This window comes from Scyliorhinus torazame, chromosome 13 (genome assembly GCF_047496885.1).
Source record: "Scyliorhinus torazame isolate Kashiwa2021f chromosome 13, sScyTor2.1, whole genome shotgun sequence".
Taxonomy (NCBI): Eukaryota; Metazoa; Chordata; class Chondrichthyes; order Carcharhiniformes; family Scyliorhinidae; genus Scyliorhinus; species Scyliorhinus torazame.
Genome location: NC_092719.1, coordinates 213,556,189 through 213,576,347, shown reverse-complemented (window position 1 = coordinate 213,576,347; position 20,159 = coordinate 213,556,189). Strand labels below are relative to the sequence as shown.

General features: G+C 51.8%; 1 protein-coding gene across 1 annotated transcript in view; it reads left to right on the top strand.

Moving 5' to 3' along the window:
- The first annotated feature begins 2,931 nt into the window (after positions 1-2,931).
- LOC140388602 (plexin-A1-like) overlaps positions 2,932-20,159 on the top strand; it is a 626,216-nt gene continuing 608,988 nt past the window's right edge. The window contains exon 1 of the mRNA XM_072473037.1: positions 2,932-3,080. The gene's annotated coding sequence lies outside the window, so the exon portion shown is untranslated. The remainder of the gene's footprint in view (positions 3,081-20,159) is intronic.

Below are 20,159 nucleotides of genomic sequence, written 5' to 3'. Positions count from 1 at the left end.
GTCTTTCCAGATGCTCAGAAATCCTATCCTTCAGTACCCTTTCCATTACTTTGCCTACCACCGAAGTAAGACTAACTGGCCTGTAATTCCCAGGGTTATCCCTAGTTCCTTTTTTGAACAGGGGCACGACATTCGCCACTCTCCAATCCCCTGGTACCACCCCTGTTGACAGTGAGGACGAAAAGATAATTGCCAACGGCTCTGCAATTTCATCTCTTGCTTCCCATAGAATCCTTGGATATATCCCGTCAGGCCCGGGGCTCTTGTCTATCCTCAAGTTTTTCAAAATGCCCAACACATCTTCCTTCCTAACAAGTATTTCCTCGAGCTTACCAATCTGTTTCACACTGTCCTCTCCAACAATATCGCCCCTCTCATTTGTAAATACAGAAGAAAAGTACTCATTCAAGACCTCTCCTATCTCTTCAGACTCAATACACAATCTCCCGCTACTGTCCTTGATCGGACCTACCCTCGCTCTAGTCATTCTCATATTTCTCACATATGTGTAAAAGGCCTTGGGGTTTTCCTTGATCCTACCCGCCAAAGATTGTTCATGCCCTCTCTTAGCTCTCCTAATCCCTTTCTTCAGTTCCCTCCTGGCTATCTTGTATCCCTCCAATGCCCTGTCTGAACCTTGTTTCCTCAGCCTCACATAAGTCTCCTTTTTCCTCTTAACAAGACATTCAACCTCTCTTGTCAACCATGGTTCCCTCACTCGACCATCTCTTCCCTGCCTGACAGGGACATACATATCAAGGACACGTAGCACCTGTTCCTTGAACAAGTTCCACATTTCACTTGTGTCCTTCCCTGCCAGCCTATGTTCCCAACTTATGCACTTCAATTCTTGTCTGACAACATCGTATTTACCCTTCCCCCAATTGTAAACCTTGCCCTGTTGCACGTACCTATCCCTCTCCATTACTAAAGTGAAAGTCACAGAATTGTGGTCACTATCTCCAAAATGCTCCCCCACTAACAAATCTATCACTTGCCCTGGTTCATTACCCAGTACTAAATCTAATATTGCCCCTCCTCTGGTTGGACAATCTACATACTGTGTTAGAAAAGCTTCCTGGACACACTGCACAAACACCACCCCATCCAAACTATTTGATCTAAAGAGTTTCCACTCAATATTTGGGAAGTTAAAGTCGCCCATGACTACTACCCTATGACTTCTGCACCTTTCCAAAATCTGTTTCCCAATCTGTTCCTCCACATCTCTGCTACTATTGGGGGGCCTATAGAAAACTCCTAACAAGGTGACTGCTCCTTTCCTATTTCTGACTTCAACCCATACTACCTCAATAGGGTGATACTCCTCGAACTGCCTTTCTGCAGCTGTTATACTATCTCTAATTAATAATGCTACCCCCCCCACCTCTTTTACCACCCTCCCTAATCTTATTGAAACATCTATACCCAGGGACCTCCAACAACCATTTCTGCCCCTCTTCTATCCAAGTTTCCGTGATGGCCACCACATCGTAGTCCCAAGTACCGATCCATGCCTTAAGTTCACCCACCTTATTCCTGATGCTTCTTGCGTTGAAGTATACACACTTCAACCCATCTCCGTGCCTGCAAATACTCTCCTTTGTCAGTGTTCCCTTCCCCACTGCCTCCTTTTAGCACAGATCAGCGCTGGGGGAGGATATGCATGTGTGCTAGAGTGTGTCAGTTAAGTTTGTGTTTAAATGTGCCTGTGCAGTCCCCCTTTACTCAATACTAGATGTGTGAGTGTGTATGTGTGAAAGTGTGTGTATGTATGTGCACTTCCCTTTAAAATTCAAAACTGGCAGTGTGTTTAAATGTCTGTCTTTCTTGCATTGCCCTTTTAAGACCTGTGCTGGTTCTGTGCCTGTGCATGTGGATATGTGTGTGTATGTGTTTTGCCCTTTTAAGGTTCAGAGCAGATATAGTGTGTGCACGTTGCCCTTTTAAAACTCACTGCTGGCAGTGTGTGTGTGTGTGTGTGTGTGTGTGTATCTCTCTCCCCGTCTGTTTGTGCATTGCCCTTTTAAGATTCTGTGTGTGTGTTTCTCTGTCTGTGCATTACCCTTTTAAGGAAGTGGTGGCAGTGCGTATGTGAATGTTTGTGCATTACCCTTTAAAGACTCAATGGTGGCTCTGTGAGTGTGAGAGTGCATTGCCCTTTTAGAACTCACTCCTGACAGTGTGTGCCTCTGTCTGTGCATTGCCCTTTTAAAACTCAGTGTCTGTCGGTGCATTGCCCTTTTAAGACAAAGTGCTGGCAGTGTATCTGTCCGTGAATTGTCCTTTTAAAACTCAGTGCTGGCAGTGTCTGTCTGTGCATTGCCCTTTTAAGACAAAGTGCTGGCAGTGTGGCTGTTAGTTTGTACATTGCCCTTTTAAGACAAAGTGCTGGCAGTGTGTCTGTCTGTGGGCATTACCCTTTTAAGACTCTGCTGGCAGTGTGTCTGTGGGCATTGTCCTTTTAAGACAAAGTGCTGGCAGTGTGACTGTCTGTGTGTATTGCCCTTTTAAGACAAAGTGCTGGCAGTGTGTCTGTGGGCATTGCCCTTTTACGACTCTGCTGACAGTGTGTCTGTGGGCATTGCCCTTTTAAGATGTGCTGCTGGCAGTGTGACTGTCTGAGTATTGCCCTTTTAAGACAAAGTGCTGGCAGTGTGTCGGTCTATCTGTGCATTGTCCTTTTAAGACTCAGTGCTGGCAGTGTGTCTGTGGGCATTGCCCTTTTAAGACTCTGCTGGCAGTGTGTCTGTCTATGTGCATTGCCCTTTTAAGATGAGCTGCCGGCAGTGTGTCTGTCTGTGGGCATTGCCCTTTTAAGATGAGCTGCTGGCAGTGTGTCTGTCTGTGGGCATCGCCCTTTTAAGTTTGGCTGCTGTGTGCTGTATTGCAATGCGGCTGCTGGTGGGGACCGGCTCCCTCTAGTGCTTGGATCGCACTTTGCCAGGGGAGTGAGAGCGAGGCTGGGGTTCCCATTGGAAGCCTGGAGTTACATTCCATTCAGGCAGACTGTGGCGAGGAGCAGCAGCAGGAACTGTGCTGGGAGCTAATCATGGCAAGGACACTCACCCATTCTCACAGTGAGTACTCCCGCCCGGCCTGCTTGCCGCTGCTACACTGTAACACACCCTAAAATCGGGGCAGAGATACAAGATTGCCAGCTTTCGGAGACAGAAAGTAGCAGAGAAGCGAGTCTGGCTTTCAGCTCCATGTGATTTCTTTGTTAGAACAGTTTTAATGATTCTGTGCGTGGGGAAGAACATGCGATGCATTTCTGTGCACTGAGGTTTTGCCTTGTGTGTGTGTGTGTGAGCTCCGCGTTTTGGGGGCTTTTTTGTAAGTTGGCGACCAGCATGTCGAACGATCAACCCAGGGGTTGTTTCAATGCAGCATTCTCCAAATTAGGACGAGTTTCGATCTGGAGATGCAAGTTCCGACAACAGGGCAGAATTGCCTGGGAATTTGAAGCTGGTTTTTGATCTGTGAATGCCTCTTGTAAGCTCTCTTGTGCCGACTTCTTTTGGGTGATGTGTGTGCGCTGCAGTTTGAACCAAGGTGTGGGAGAGAGGCATTTCCACTGAGTGGAGTTCTCGAAAGCTGCTGATCGAAGCGACTGGGTGATGTTTCTCTGCCCAGCCAGCAGACACACACACACAGGGATGGGTCTCTGACACCCACATAATCTAGGTGCGAGCAAAGGATTTATTATTCAATGTGTCCTCTATTAGTGAAATCCAGAGAGACGTTTTGAAATTAACTTGTTTCCAAGTGAGTCCTTTTGATCTGCCCATTTCTCATGTGATACATTGGCAGGCGCGGCAATGCTATCAGCTCCCTGTACAGAGAGAGAGAGAGAAAGCTCCCGGCCTGGGGAGGTTCCTGCGGGGGCTTTGAAATTGACATTCCTGCGAATATCTTCGCTACTTTCACCCGTTTGAACTTCTGGCTGGAGGGGAACTGGGGCTTTTAAAAGAAAACCTTTTTTGTTACTGTTGCACCAACAATGATCATATCCCCCCCCCCCCCAACAAAAAAAAAAAGACATGGGAGGAGGCGGGGGGGGTCGTGGAGTTTTGGTTTTAAATGAAGATTCCAAGTTGTGTCCGGGGGTTAACCGCTGAGTTTGTCAAAATGCGCTGTTTATGTTTAAAATGTGTGTTGTCAATGTAACTTCATTGCAATGTTAATGTAAACCTACTTGTGACAATAATAAATATTATTGTTCTTATTGTCACAGGACCCTGGGTTTTGGAGGGTGGGGGTGTGTGCCTGGGGTGGCGATCTGACCCACATCAGCCCCTGGGAATGACCTGCGGTCGCTCCAAGCTCGGGGTCTATTCCCCAAAATGTGTGTCGGTACAATTGAACCTCCTTCAGCACGAAGCTGCGCCTCTCTGTGTCTCTGTGAGGATCTCTACATTATTACAGTTACCAAAGGTCAAGGGGGGGGGGGGGAGAGGAAATGTATTTCAATCCAATGTTCCCTGTTTAAGCAGCTGCTGCTTCAGGGATGCGGTTCCCCCCGGTGGGCAGCGCTTGGCATTTGCTTTGCCTCCTAGCTGCGGGCAGGATCTGAGGGCGGGAGGCAGCCCCCGGGCAGGGTGGACGGAAATATTGCCCAGGCTGCAGGAACCCTGAGCACCACATCGTCAGGGTGGACACTGTCTTTGTGAAGCCGCATGATGGACACAACAGCTCGATTGGGGGAGAGGCTCTTCCTGTCTTTGAACATGATGTTTGTCTAATTTGCATCTGCCTGTCACTCTCTTCTCGTCTTTCTCCCTCTGCCCCTCTACCTTTCTCTGTCTCTGTCTGTCTCTCTCTCCTCGCTACCCTTGCCTCTCTCATCCCCTGCTCTTCCCCATCACCCTCGCACTCCGAAAGCCCCTCCCCTCCCTCACACTCTGCCCCTGCCCCTCACACCCTGCCCCTGCCACCCTCCACACTCTGCCCCTGCCACCCTCACACTCTGCCCCTGCCACCCTCACACTCTGCCCCTGCCACGCTCACACTCAGCCCCTGCCTCCCCCACACCCTACCCCTGCCTCCCTCACACTCTGCCCCTGCCACCCTCACACTCTGCCACTGCCACCCTCACACTCTGCCCCTGCCACCCTCACACCCTGTCCCTGCCTCCCTCACACCCTGTCCCTGCCTCCCTCACACCCTGCCCCAGCCACCATCACACCCTGCCCCTGCCACCCTCACACCCTGCCCCTGCCACCCTCACACTCTGCCCTGCCACCCTCATACTCTGCCCCTGCCACCCTCACACTCTGGCACTCTGCCCCTGCCACCCTCACACCCTGCCCCTGCCACCCTCACACTCTGCCCCTGCCACCCTCACATTCTGCCCCTGCCACCCTCACACTCTGCCCCTGCCACCCTCACACTCTGCCCCTGCCACCCTCACACTCTGCCCCTGTCACCCTCACATTCTGCCTCTGCCACCCTCACACTCTGCCTCTGCCACCCTCACACTCTGCCCCTGACACCCTCACATTCTGCCACCCTGCCACCCTCACACTTTGCCCCTGCCACCCTCACACTCTGCCCCTGCCGCCCTCACATTCTGCTCCTGCCACCCTCACACTCTGCCCCTCCCTCGCTCTGTGCTCCTGCCTTCCCTCTCGCTCTGTGTCCCTGTCTCTCTCCACCCCCCCATGCTAAGATTGAAGTATTTGGTGTTGGATTTGTAAACTGGGACTGGATCTGGGGGACAGTCTCTCCACCCAATGGTCCTGTTACTATGTTTTCAAATCCCAGCGCAGTCACTAAACTGAAATGCGGATTAAGATGTTTTGACAAAAGATCACACGTCCCACTCACCCCAATTTCTATTTAAACAACTGGCCATATCCCCCCAGTAAACCCAGAGGACGATGAAGTGATTTTGTTCTGTGTGGATCTGTTTGTACATTAACAAGCTGACTGCTCAAAATCTTTGAGTCACTGTTGTTTCTGGAAAGATTGGTGGTGTAATGGGAAAGTGTGAAATAGCCAAGCAGACAGCAACATCAGACCTGGGGGGGGGGGGGGGGGGGGGGGGGGGGCGGCGCTATCTCTTCGAGCCTCAGCTATTACTGGTCAGAGTTGAAACACTAAAAAATCCAAACTGCGGTCCAAAGCTGAAAATGTAAGGAATTTTGGATCCAGAAAGGAATGTTGATGCCAGGCTCCTCGAGGAGTCCGGGAGGATGTGGAGGAGAGTGTATTTTGTAAAGCTTCCAGATCAGGCCAGGGCAGCTATGGGGGCTGTGAATGAGGGAGGGAGGGAGACCGATGTGAAGTCCTGCTGCTCTGAGGACTGTAAGACAGGCAGTCTGGCACTTCTGTCTAACATACACAAACACACACACACTTCTTGCCTGCAATCTGCATGTGGCGGTGTTATAGATCACTCAGGGATCCAGGGTTGCTGTGGTAACATGCACTTTTACTTTGTAGTCAGTCGAGGCTCCAAATTCTTTTCACCACGAGTTGACCAGGAATCTCTCCACCCTCCACCCCACTGGTTTCATCCCCTCCCCACATTGCCCTGCCATTTGTGGCGCTGTATTGTCACTCAATCTCTGCACAGTGTGATGAGTCGGGCAGAGATCTTGGCATTTGATTTTAACTCCAGTGTCAACGTGTCTGGCCTCGTTATAAACACACCCTGTTTGGCCATCAGGTCGTGGGGCAGGACATGAGCCTCTGTCTTGGAGGCTGGTCACTGCGCCACGAGGAAGTCTGCATTTACTGCCTGACCAAAAGGTAAGCCCCCTTTTCATCAGAATGGTGAGATGTGCTTCAGGAGCATTTGGGCGCTGTGTTGTGACTCAATCTCAGTACAGTACGATGGGCTGGACTGCTAAAAGATATTGACATTTGGGGGCAGCACGGTGGCGCAGTGGTTAGCATTGCTGCCTCACGGCGCCGAGGTCCCAGGTTCGATCCCGGCTCTGGGTCACTGTCGGTGTGGAGTTTGCACGTTCTGTGTTTGCGTGGGTTTCGCCCCCACAACCCAAAGATGTGCAGGCTAGGTGGATTGGCCGCGCTAAATTGCCCCTGAATTGGAAAAAATGAATTAGGTACTCGAAATTTAAAAAAAAAAGATATTGACATTTCATTCCTTGAGGAAATGCATCCGCCAGATCCACACTGAGGAATCAAACTTGGGTTGTGTCTTGCAGCGAGTTTGTGGGGCTCTGGGGTGTGACAGTGGCGGGGGGTGGGGGGAGGATGAATCTCACTGTCAGGCGGGTAACAAATTGAGATTAATTAAGAGAGTCACTCTTTCTCCCAAACTGAGGTTACAATGTGTTAACACTGATTCCTGTAGAATGTATTTGACCCCCCCGGTGTCCCTTATGATTGTGCCGTTGCTGCTGAAATGAGATTGCCCAAGCTGAACTCCCATCTGCATCTGCGCTGTGCATGTGTGTCAAACTGCAGGAATGCTGTGATGCACTGGGGGATGTTAACCATTCCATTCTCGCTCAGCTCGCTCTATGTAATACCTTAAGGACTCTGCTGACTGCGGAGTCTGTGTTCTCTCAGTCATTTACTCAGCTGGCTTCCTTCAATATCCTTGTTTGGGGAAAACTGTGTCCCCAATGCGAGGGGGTTGGATGTCTCCGTGCCTGCAATCCCGGGGAACTGGGGGATAAAACCTCAACCCGGTTTCAGTACCACGTCAGGAATGAATGAACAGACTGGGTCTCGTTTCGCCAGGTAAGGAAATTTGGGAAGAATCTCGAGTGGAGTGTTAACAACGGCATGGATTGGTTGGGCCGAATGGCCTGGATCCTGTGTAAACTCAGACTCTCCTCTTTGTGGACAAGTGGATTCTCAATCTCCACCCCAAGTTTCTCAGCTTGAACCTGTCACTGGAGTCCAGTAGCACAGTTCCATCCAGCAGTTGCCTCAAATGGGCATGATGAGATTTTGCTAGTTTCCCTTGGAAGTGCATCACTGCTCACATATACACTCACCAGCAGGAGGCACTGATTAGCTCCCTGGCCAAATCCTCTCCCCTCGTTCTGTGGGCACTGTAGGAATCCAATTGCAGCCTTTTTGTTTTCTTCTTTATTCGTTCATGGGAAGTGGGCGTTGACGGCTGTGCCAGCCTTTATTACCCACCCCTAATTGCCCTTGAACTGAGCCTCTCGCTCGGCCATTTTAGACGGGCAGTTAAGAGTCAATCACATTGCTGTGGATCCGGAGTCACATGTCGGTCAGACCGGGTAAGGACCGCAGATTTCCCTCCCTAAAGGGGCATCAGTGAACTCCAGATGAGTTTTTACGACAATCACAGATAGTTTCATGGCCGCCATTATTGGAATGAGCTTTATATTCCGTTATTCTATTAACTGAATACTCATTCCACCAGCTGCCAGGGTGCAATTTGAACCTATCTCCCCAGAACACTAGCCTGGGCCTCTAAGTTGCTTGTTAGTAATAATAATAATCGCTTATTGTCACAAGCCGGCTTCAATGACGTTACTGTGAATAGCCCCTAGTCGCCACATTCTGGCACCTGTTCGGGGAGGCCGTTACGGGAATTGAACCCGCGCTGCTGGCCTTGTTCTGCATTACAAGCCAGCTGTTTAGCCCACTGCACTAAACCAGCCCCTTGTTCAATGGCATTGCCACTATGCCCACCCCCCCCCCAATTGTGCGTAGTAAGTTCCGCAAAGAGCTGTCCAATAAACTGTTTTACAGATAGTGGTTGAAGCAATAACTATCCACCTGGAAACCGGGGAGGGGACCTGCGCTGCTTTACAATGGAGAGCAGATCTGCTCACGTTTTCGGGCTCATGCTGTGCTCATTCTGACTGCTGAATTTCCTGATTACAGACAATGAAGTGCTTTAGCAGCATTGTAAAGTCCTGAGGCGCTAGACAAATGCAAGTTCTGCCTTTCATTCGGGACGTTTTGGAGCAAGTTCCCGGCGGTGCAAGCAATGATCAGCCAGCCTGTCAGACACACAAAGGACTGATATTTAACCCTTGCTCTGCTGAATACATGGCTGGCAAGCACTGGCTGCACACTGCCTCGCTGCGCCAGACCTTGTATGGATGATGAACCATCGGAAGTTACCTATCTGGTTACTGCTCGTCTTGTATGACTAGTTAACCCAGATGGATTAATGTTCCCATTTGTGGTTTATATATACACCCAGTAGGGATCGTTTATCCTAATTTAAAATTTACAGTCCACTGATTTTTTTCTTTAAGAGTAAATTTAGCTGTTCAGCCTTCTGGATTAAGTGGCATCAATGTGATGCTTTGTTTGAGGAACTAATTTGTGTGTGAATTTTGCCCGGATAGATTGAGAGCTGATGGGCACTCCCAGAGTGGACATAGACGAGGTTCAATGCAACCTAAAGTTCTTTGCATCCTGCCCTGAATAATATGCTTCAACCCTCAGCCACAGCCCCCCATCACAAAATAATGCCCCCCACCCCCATCTATTGCGACAGCATGTGGTTAGTTTGTGACTTTTCCTCGGGCCTTTCAGCGCAACTGGCAGGTTTGCATTGAATTAAAGCCAGCTTTCTGCTGTGGATCTTTCATAGAATCCCTACAGCACAGAAGAAGGCCATTCGGCCCATCGTATCCGCACCAGCCCTCTGTTGAGCTGTCTTGGTCGTAGCTGACGTGGGTGGACCAGGACAGATTGTTGATGATGTGCACACCCAGGAATTTGAAGCCGTCAACCAGCTCCACCTCGGCCCCGTTGATGCTGACAGGGGTGTGTACGACACTTTGCTTCCTGAAGTCAATGATCAGCTCTTTAGGTTTGCTGACATTGAGGGAGAGGTTGTTGTCATTACACCACTCCACTAGGTTCTCTATCTCCCTCCTGTACTATGACATATCATTGTTCGAAAGAGCGCCCTAACCTAGGTCCACACCTCTGCCCTAAACCCACCTAACCTTTGGACACTAAGGGGCAATTGATCACGGCCAATCCACCTAACCTCCACATCTGTGGACTGTGGGAGGAAACCGGAGCACCGGGAAGAAACCCACGCACACACGGGGAGAACGTACAAACCCCGCACAGTCACCCAAGGTCGGAATTGAACCCTGGCGCTGTGAGGCAGCAGTGCTAACCACTGTGCCACCGTGCAGTTGGTTTGTAGATTTGCCTGTTTTCTTTCCATTCTGCTCCTTACTGCTAACAGGCACAGGAGACTGTGACCCCTGCCGGTCAGATTGGATTTTAACCACTTTGCCACTCGCCCCTTGCCCCTCTTGTTGGCCATTAACAACGTGACATTTATTGAGCGATACAAAACATTTTTTGGGGGGGGGTTAGGGGCAAGAAAGCTGGCAATGGAAGATTGTGCCATATTTATTCATTGACCTTCTGCCCATCAGTATTGAGTTGCACACAATGCCTCCAGCCACCGGGAGGCAGCGTTTGATCCAGAGAAGGGAAATGATGCATCAGGCCAGACAACATCTGTGGAGAGTGAAAGGACGTTACGTTTCAGTTTGGCCAGCTTTCATCCGGATCCATTCTGGTGAAAGGTCGTCGACCTGAAACATTAACTCTATTGCTCCCGTCGCACAGCTGTTGCCTGACCAGAGGAGTGTCACCAGCCTTTTCCATTCTTATCACAGATTTCCAGCGTCCGCAGTATTTTGATTTTGTTCAGGGGGAAAGGGGTGGAAAGACTAAAAGGGAAGGTCTATGATGGGGTGGAAAGCGAGGGCGATTAAATGTGGAATTCTTCAATGTTCCAAACCCCCCCCCACCACCCCAATTCCCCCCCCCCATCTGTCACAACTTGCATTTACATAGTGCCTTTTCAGGAGGAGGATTAACAGTTGACAGTGAGAGACTTGAGGAAACATTAGGCAGGTAACCCTAGCCAAAGGGGTAAGCTTTAAGTAGTGACTTTTGAAAAGAGAAGAGATGGGGTAATGTGGTTTCAGCAGGGTGTGGTGAAGGCGTGGCTGCCATTAGTCGAGCAAAGGGAATGCTGAGGAGGTTAGCGTTAAAGGAAGAAATTGACAAGTGCTTGGGTGTAGTTCAAAGGCCGGGAATCAATTTTCATTTCACTTCCAAGCAACCAGTCATTGAGAGAATTTTGGTTCACTATTCAACCAAGAAAATCTTCACGGTTGAGTCTAACCGGTCTTTTCGCCGGAGTGAAAGCATGACTGGAGGTGATGTGGGATATACAGGCACATTTTCTAACAAGCATCACCTGTTATTCCTGGCGTTGACCAGAAGTGGGTCACCAAAAAAAGAGAACTTGCTTTACCATCACTTAGACCGCCTAATTCCACCTCCGTTAGGTCACCCGACCTGTCTGACACTGAAACGCTGATCCACGGCCCTGGCCGTCACTATTCCAGCGGACCCCAGCCTGCTCTGCCACAGTCTCCCCTCTGCAATCTGGAGCCCTTTCTAAACTCTGCTGCCTGTGTCGTGTCCGAACTTGCACCAAGTCCTTTTCACCCATCGCCCCTGGGCTGATCCATGCTAGCTCTGAATTAAACAGCCTCTCAATTTTGAAATTTGCATCCGTGTTTCCGAATCCCTCCATGGCCTGGCCCCCGCCCCCCGCCCCCCCCCCCCCCCCCGTCTCTAACCTGCTCCAACCCCACGAGCAGCTAAGAAATGAAATGAAATGAAAATCACTTATTGTCACAAGTAGGCTTCAAATGAAGTTACTGTGAAAAGCCCCTAGTCGCCACATTCCGGCACCTGTTCGGGGAGGCTTTCACGCAATGCCTCCAGCGTTTGATCCAGAGAAGAGCAATGTTGCATCAGGCCAGACAACATCTGTGGAGTGTGAAAGGATGTCCCTAAACTTTGGAATTCCCTCCCAGCACCTATCTGCCTTGGTCCCTCACTTTCCTCCTCTAAGCCACTCACTCAAAACCCACCTCTCTCACCAAGCTTTTTTTAAATAATAAATTTAGAGTGCCCAATTCTTTTTTTTTTCCAATCAAGGGGCAATTTAGCGTGGCCAATCCACCTACCCTGCACATCTTTCTGGGCTGTGGGGGTGAGACCCACGCAGACAAGGGGAGAATGTGCAAACTCCACACGGACAGTGACCCGGGGCCCCGGCGGCGTGAGGCAGCAGTGCTAACCACTGCGCCACCGTGCTGCCCTGCCCTCACCAAGTTTTTAATCATCTGGCCTGATGTCTCTCTATTTGGATCGATATCAGATTGTGCCAAGTGCCGCACCTTTGAAGCTTCTTGAACATTTTTGTTAATTTGAAGGTGCTATATAGATGCAAGTTGTTGTTGCATTTCTGCAGTGCCTTTCCGGGCACACCCAAAACGCCTTACAGCCGGGGGGGTGGGTGCGATAACTGTGGATTTGCAGTCACTGTTATAATGCAGAGGAGGTGAGCTCCCCACTCCTCCGCAATGTCCAAGTCTGGACCTTATGTGGCTTAAGAACAATAGCCTGCATTCCTATAGCGCCCTCAGTGTAGCAAAATGACCCAAGGTGCTTCATAGGGATAGTATGAAACAAAATTTGGCGCTCACAGCGCTGGCTTACTCCGCCGTAACATGAGGAATTCTGGGTGATGGGGGTGTGTGGAATTAATCCAAGGGGTGGGTCTTGCGACACCATGCTGGCGAAGGGTGGGGGGGGTCGTCTCTGATTGAGCCCACCCCGTCAGCAATTGAGTTTTTCAAAAGATTGGCGTGCCATTTTTAAACCCTGCCCCCGGGGTGCAAACGTACAAACAGAACAGCCACCAACATTCAGCGTCGGGAATTCCGTCGCGTCACTGGCGGGGACAATGGCGTGAGACGTCCCGTCGACCTGTAACGCATTTTGGGCGCCTCGCCAGATTTTGCGCTCCCGTCGCCATTCACGCCTAGATGCGAACGGGAGCAGAAAATCCCGGCCATTAGGTCAGACAATCAAAAGCTTTGGTTAAAGAGGTGGGTTTTAAGGAGCGTTTTGATGGAGGAGAGCGAGATGAGGGGGTGGTGGGGCAGGGAACTCGGGGCCCAGGCAACTGAGAGCCACCGACGGTGGAGCAATTAAAGAGTGCCGATCTCGGAGTGCTGTAGGGCTGGGGGAGAATGCACAGATTGGACGGGGGGGGTGAGGCTGTGGAGGCATTTGAAAATCCCGGGTGAGAATTTTAAAATCAAGATGTTATTAACCTGGACGCAGTGTAGATCAGTGAGCAGAGGGATGATGGGTGGACGGGTTCGGTGTGAGCTCGGACAGGGGTGTGAGCTCAGACAGGGGTGTGAGCTCGGACAGGGGTGTGAGCTCGGCCAGGTGTGTGAGCTCGGACAGGGGTGTGAGCTCGGACAGGGGTGTGAGCTCGGACAGGGGTGTGAGCTCGGACAGGGGTGTGAGCTCGGACAGGGATGTGAGCTCGGACAGGGGTGTGAGCTCGGACAGGGGTGCGAGCTCAGACAGGGGTCTGAGCTCGGACAGGGGTGCGAGCTCGGCCAGGTGTGTGAGCTCGGACAGGGGTGTGAGCTCGGACAGGGGTGTGAGCTCGGACAGGGGTGCGAGCTCGGACAGGGGTGCGAGCTCGGACAGGGGTGCGAGCTCGGCCAGGTGTGCGAGCTCGGACAGGGGTGTGAGCTCAGACAGGGGTGTGAGCTCGGACAGGGGTGTGAGCTCGGCCAGGTGTGCGAGCTCGGACAGGGGTGTGAGCTCAGACAGGGGTGTGAGCTCGGACAGGGGTGTGAGCTCAGACAGGGGTGTGAGCTCGGACAGGGGTGTGAGCTCGGACAGGGGTGTGAGCTCGGACAGGGGTGTGAGCTCGGACAGGGGGGTGAGCTCGGACAGGGGGGTGAGCTCGGAGAGGGGTGCGAGCTCGGAGAGGGGTGCGAGCTCGGAGAGGTGTGTGAGCTCGGACAGGGGTGTGAGCTCGGACAGGGGTGTGAGCTCGGACAGGGGTGTGAGCTCGGACAGGGGTGTGAGCTCGGACAGGTGTGTGAGCTCGGACAGGGGTGCGAGCTTGGACAGGGGTGTGAGCTCTGATGGTGTGAGCTCGGACAGGGGTGTGAGCTCGGACAGGGGTGTGAGCTCAGACAGGGGTGTGAGCTCGGACAGGGGTGTGAGCTCGGACAGGGGTGTGAGCTCGGACAGGGGGGTGAGCTCGGACATGGGGGTGAGCTCGGACAGGGGGGTGAGCTCGGACAGGGGGGTGAGCTCGGAGAGGGGTGTGAGCTCGGAGAGGTGTGTGAGCTCGGACAGGGGTGTGAGCTCGGACAGGGGTGTGAGCTCGGACAGGGGTGTGAGCTCGGACAGGGGTGTGAGCTCAGACAGGGGTGTGAGCTCGGACAGGGGTGTGAGCTCGGACAGGGGTGTGAGCTCGGACAGGTGTGTGAGCTCGGACAGGGGTGTGAGCTCGGACAGGGGTGTGAGCTCAGACAGGGGTGTGAGCTCGGACAGGTGTGTGAGCTCGGACAGGTGTGTGAGCTCGGACAGGTGTGTGAGCTCGGACAGGTGTGTGAGCTCAGACAGGGGTGTGAGCTCGGACAGGGGTGTGAGCTCGGACAGGGGTGCGAGCTCGGACAGGGGGAACCCGCCAAGAGTACACATAAATAATCAAGTCTGGAGGTAACAAAGGCACCAATGAAGGTTTCAGCAGTCGAAGAGCTGAAGCAGGGTGGAGACGGGCAGAGGTGGGAATGGGCGGTTTTAGTGATGGCGTGTGCACGTGACTCCAAGCTTACGTTCAGTTCAGCCTCAGAACTTTGTCAGGGACAAGGCTGGAATTGGGAACTCGAGTCTGGAGTGGGGGTGGGGGGGGCAAAGGTAATGGTTTCAACCTCCCCAATGTTTAATTGGCGAAATGTCTGCTCAGTAATCAATAAGGGGATCAAGGGTTATGGGGATACGGCGGGGAAGTGGAGTTGAGGATTATCACATCCATTCAGCCATTGAATGGTGGAGCAGACTCGATGGGCCGAGTGGCCGACTTTGGCACTTCGTCTTATGGTCTTACTGGTGTCAGACAATGCAGAGATGGTGAAAGGGTCGAGGAAGCGGTAATGAGCTTGAAGTGGATGTCAAGGGTGTAGAAACTGCCATTGTATGTTCAGCTGCACCATTGAAGACGGCCAAGATGGGGTTAGTCCCAGTGACACTCTGAAACAAGATCGGCGTGCAATAGCAAAGAGAAGCCAGGAGAGGTGGACTTGAGCTGGGATGGGAGGGGTTCCCCCTTCAGCGCCGTTCTCTTTCAGTCTCTCCTGCTTCTCTCCGATAAACACCTTCAAAACAAAGGCCGGTCGCGGTGTGAGCTTTAAATTCCCCATCCGAAGTTCCGCACGCAGTGAAGCATTTTTAATTCCCACCAAGCAGCCGGCGTCTTTTGTAAATCTAGATGTTGCCAGGTTTAAACAGGCCCAGGAGGAAGATAACTTGGCTCCACACGATGGTCCATCATGTTGTGTAAGCACTGAGTTAGCAGAACGTTCAAGATGTAATATATCATAGTTTAAATCCATCATTACCCTTTCAGCCCTAATTAGGAAACTCATTTCATCATCGTAGCATGCAAAAAAAGCACCTCCTTCAGCAACAACATCGCAAAAGAATCCATCTTAAAATGCTCTCTGCTTTGCCAATTCCTCTTCAGTGGCTAAATGACTTTCCCTCCGGCATTTTACATTGGTTAGTCCCCGGGGCACTTGAGCATGTTGTCCTTCAGGGAAGGAAGTGTACCCGGTTTTGGGTCCGTTCCAGCCCCATACCAGTCCTCAGAACTGGCGTGGGAAAGCTCTGGGTCGTACCAAACCGCCATCTTGGATTCAGGGAGCCAACTAGCGACGGGCAGCAGTTTCCAGCCAATCCCACGTCCGAAAAATAAATAAGGAATTTCAACAAAGTAGTGATTGAAGCTGATGAGAGATTCACCGCACAGGTGAAGGCGGCCCCTCTGCCATTTGATCCAGTTCTCCCCAAACACCCGTGTTACCATTTTTCTGCCATGACTCTTCAGCCTTGGTTTATTGTCCTGTCGGAATGCTGGGACCCCTTGCCCATGCAGCTCTCTCCCCCCCCAACCCGTGCCTTCGCCTAGATTCCATTGTTAAATTCCGCCCTGGGGCTTGAACCCGGCTGCCTTTACCCGGATGTGGTAAATAGTCCCAACATGACCCTAGCTGACCCTGTGGGCCAGGCTCTCAGTCTCTGTTGGAGACAGTGGTAACAGGGTTGTGTCGAATGGTCTCCTCCATCTCATGTTGACGTGGTCTTGTGCTCCGATTCGTGCACCCTCCACCCATAAAGCTTTCCCCGTGCACGTGAGCTAATTGTAACCCAGACCCGGCTGAACTGAGCGAGCTTCAATACTTTGAGCAGGTCTGAATCGGGGAAAGCTCCTGCATTTTGAAACAATGCTGTGGGATTATTCCTATTCACCCCCAAGTAGGCCGATGGCTCGCTAGGAAGATGTTGGGCGGGATTCTCCGTAGCCTGACGCCGAAATCGGGAATGGCGATCGGGCGGAGAATGGCTCCCGACGCCGGAATCGGGGCAGACGCCGGTTCGCGATGCTCCGCCCCCTCCAAATCGGCGTCACCGGGACGCTTGCAGCCGCAACGCCGTTGGTGCATCATCAGCTGGCCCACCCGCGATGCTCCGTCTCCGACGGTCCGCATTCCCAACGGCACGCACCACGTGTGGTCCACCAGTCATGAGCCTGGTGTGCGGACAGTGTCCAGCGCAGCCTCACTCGACCGATATCCATGCCGCTGGCCAGGGGCCTTCTGCTGGTGGTGGGGGGTGGGCTGTGGGGTCGGGGTGGGCGGGTATGCGGTCCAGCACAGCCGGCACCATGTTTTCCACCGCGACCGGTGAGTGTGTGTAGGGTGTAGGCGTGCGCGGCTGCACGGCCCGGGACCCGGTGATTCTGCGACTGTTTTCTGCACATTCGGCGGCGCCGGTGCCAGCCCCTCGTCGATATCGAATCGACTTTCCCGTTGTGAAACACCATGGATCCTCCGTTGGCATCGGTACTTAACATCAGGATCGGAGAGTCCAGACCGTTGTCTCGCTCGGTGGGCCCTCAGTGCACACTTCAATAACCGAATTTCCAATTTCTCTTTCTGTGTCAGTCTTCCCGTACATTGTTGCTCTGTAGAATTGTTTTGCTTTTTGTTTCATCCAAAAATGAATGAGATTACATCTAGCAGAGCTAGACTTGTCCCTCTGGTGTGCGTCGGGTGGTGAGAAGGGCCATTATCCTCCAACTGTGCAGCACATCCTGTTTATACTCGTTCAATCATCCTGTGTTTTCCTGTTACTTTGGCCAGAGAAGTGGAATACAATTGATTTCCTGAGAGAGGTTTCACTGAGAGCCAGCCAGGTTTACCAAGAAGGGAAGGACACTATTGCACCGGAAGACCCCAATCGCGGATGACCCCAATCGCGGATTCACATTTCTTTTGCCGTTTAACCCCCCACCCCCCGCCAAGTTGAGTCCCTGGGATTAATGTCGGCCTGCAGATAAAACAGGAGCCTTCGCAGAGTTTTGGGGAAAGGGTACGTGAGTGAGATTGATGGGATCGACCTTGCAAAGTGCAGGCAGAGGCAGAATGGGCTGAGTAGCCTCGCTCGCTCTGAAGTATCATTCTCTGACTGTGCTGGACTAAGCTTGGGTATTTAGTGGTCTGTGGCTTTTTACCTGCATGTTGTGGACTTTGACCGGAGAGCCTTGTTGTTTTTCAGCCTGACCAACCAGGAATTGAAGAGCATTTCCTGGTGAGCGATATGTGTAAAAAGAACGGTTCGCCTTTTCTTTTTCTTTCAACACTTCTATTTATTGTTTCAAAAAATGGTTTTGGAGATGGGGAACATTTGGCGACTCTCCTGTTGAGCATCTTCGGACATTTTCCAATGTTATTGACACGGCACCAATGCAGGTTTGGGTGGGTCAAGGTGCAATCATCAATGGTCATAGAATTTACAGTGCAGAAGGAGGCCATTCGGCCCATCGGGTCTGCACCGGACCTTACAAAGAGCACCCTACTGAAGCCCACGCATCCAGCCTACCCAGTAACCCCCACTTAACATTTTTTGAACACGAAGGACAATTTAGCATGGCCAATCCACCTAACCCAGACAGCTTTGGGCTGTGGGAGGAAACCGGAGCACCCGGAGGAAACCCACGCAGACACGGGGAGGACGTGCAGACTCCGCACAGACAGTGACCCGAGCCGGGAATCGAACCTGGGACCCTGGAGCTGTGAAGCAACTGTGCTGACCACTGTGCTGCCCACCTAGGCTGATAGTCCCGATGCAATGCTGCCGGAGTGCTGCACAGTCAGGGGTGCTGTGTTTCAGGTGAGATGTTCAAACCGCAGCTTCATCAGCCCTCTCGGTTGGATGTAAACAAACAATCTGATGGAACTATTCGAGGAAGGGCATGGGGTGTTATCTCTGCCCCTCAATCGCCGTTGCAAAATCAGATTATCCGGTTATTGTTACAGTGCTGTTTGTGCGATCTCGCTGTGCGCATGTTGGCTCCTGCGTTTCCCATGTTACATCAGTGGCTGCAACGTGCTTTGGGATGTGCCTTTGATTCGAACACTCAGCCCGCTATTTCTCTGCTAACACTCTGCTTAAGGTTCATATCACATTGCGTATCACAGAGCAGCGACCGCGTCTGAAACCACAGGGAGAGATGGTGGGAAGGATAAGAACATAAATGGGAACTGCAGTAGACCACAAGGGTGGAAGCAAGGCTTTGGGGTGGGGGTGGGGTTGAGGACAGCATTGCAGCTTCACGTCTGAAATCATCTTCTAATATAAAGTTTGAAAACCATTCGTTATCTAAATCATATCCCCCAGGAAATAAATTGGGCATATATGGAAGCAGGTTTCATTATGCTGGTTATAGTTTACCTGTTTACAAAGTCCACACAGAAATATTTTAACCCCTCTGTTCCCATCTCTCTCTCTCTCTCTCGCTTTCTCCATGTCTGCGTCTCTCTCTGTCTCTACACTCTCTCTCCGTGTGCCTGTGTGTCCATGTCTGTCTGTCTCTTCTCTCTCTCCCCCTCCCCCGCTGTGTCTGTGTGTGTGTGCCTCTCTCTGTCTCCTCTCTCTCTCTCCCCTTGTGTGTCAGTGTCCGTGTATGTCTTACTCTCTCTCTCTCTCTCCCTGTCTCTTCTCTCTCTCTCTGTCTATTCTCTCTCTCTCTCCCCTTGTGTGTCAGTGTCCATGTGTGTCTTACTCTCTCCCTCTCTGTCTCTTCTCTCTCTCTCTCTGTCTCTTCTCTCTCTCTCCCCTTGTGTGTCAGTGTCCGTGTATGTCTTACTCTCTCTCGCTCCATGTCTCTTCTCTCTCTCTCTGTCTATTCTCTCTCTCTCTCCCCTTGTGTGTCAGTGTCCATGTGTGTCTTACTCTCTCCCTCTCTCTCCCCGTGTGTCAGTCTCCGTGTATGTCTTACTCTCTCTCTCTGCCTCTTCTCTCCCTCTCTCTCTCCCCTTGTGTGTCAGTGTCCGTGTATGTCTCTCTCTCTCTCCCTTTCCCCCCGCCCCCCTGTGTGTCAGTGTCTGTCCTCTCTCTGTCTCTTCTCTCTTCCCTCTCTCCCTCTTGCGTTCACCTCACTCTTTTCTCCCACGTGTATCTTTATGGATGCTGGGGTGGTACGGTGGCGCAGTGGTTAGCACTGCTGTCTCACAGCGCCGAAGACCTGGGTTCGATCCCGGTCCTGGGTCACTGTCCGTGTGGAGTTTGCACATTCTCCCTGTGCCTGCGTGGGTCTCGCCCCCACAACCCAAAGATGTGCTGGGTGGGTGGAGTGGCCACGCTAAATTGCCCCCTAATTGGGGGAAAAAACGAATTAGGTACTCTAAATTTATTTTTAAAATCTTTACGGATGCAATTTTCCAACCATTCCCGCTGATGGGATCTTCTGCTCCTGCTGACAACCACGGTCTGTTTCTACATGTGTGTGGACCTGAATTTGTGTCAATCTCTCTATATCTCAGTGTGTGTCTGTGTCTCTCTCCCTCTGTGTTTGGTTTCTCTCTCTCTCTCTCTCTCTCTCACTCTCCATTCCTCCCCCCTGGATTTGCCTGGACATGTCCTGCTTGCTGCTGCTCCTCTCTCGCTCTCACCTGGCATTGTATCTCCTATCGCTGTCCACAAGCAAAGTTCAAGCCCTGGGGTCCTAAAGGATTCAGAATGACTGTCATTAGGAT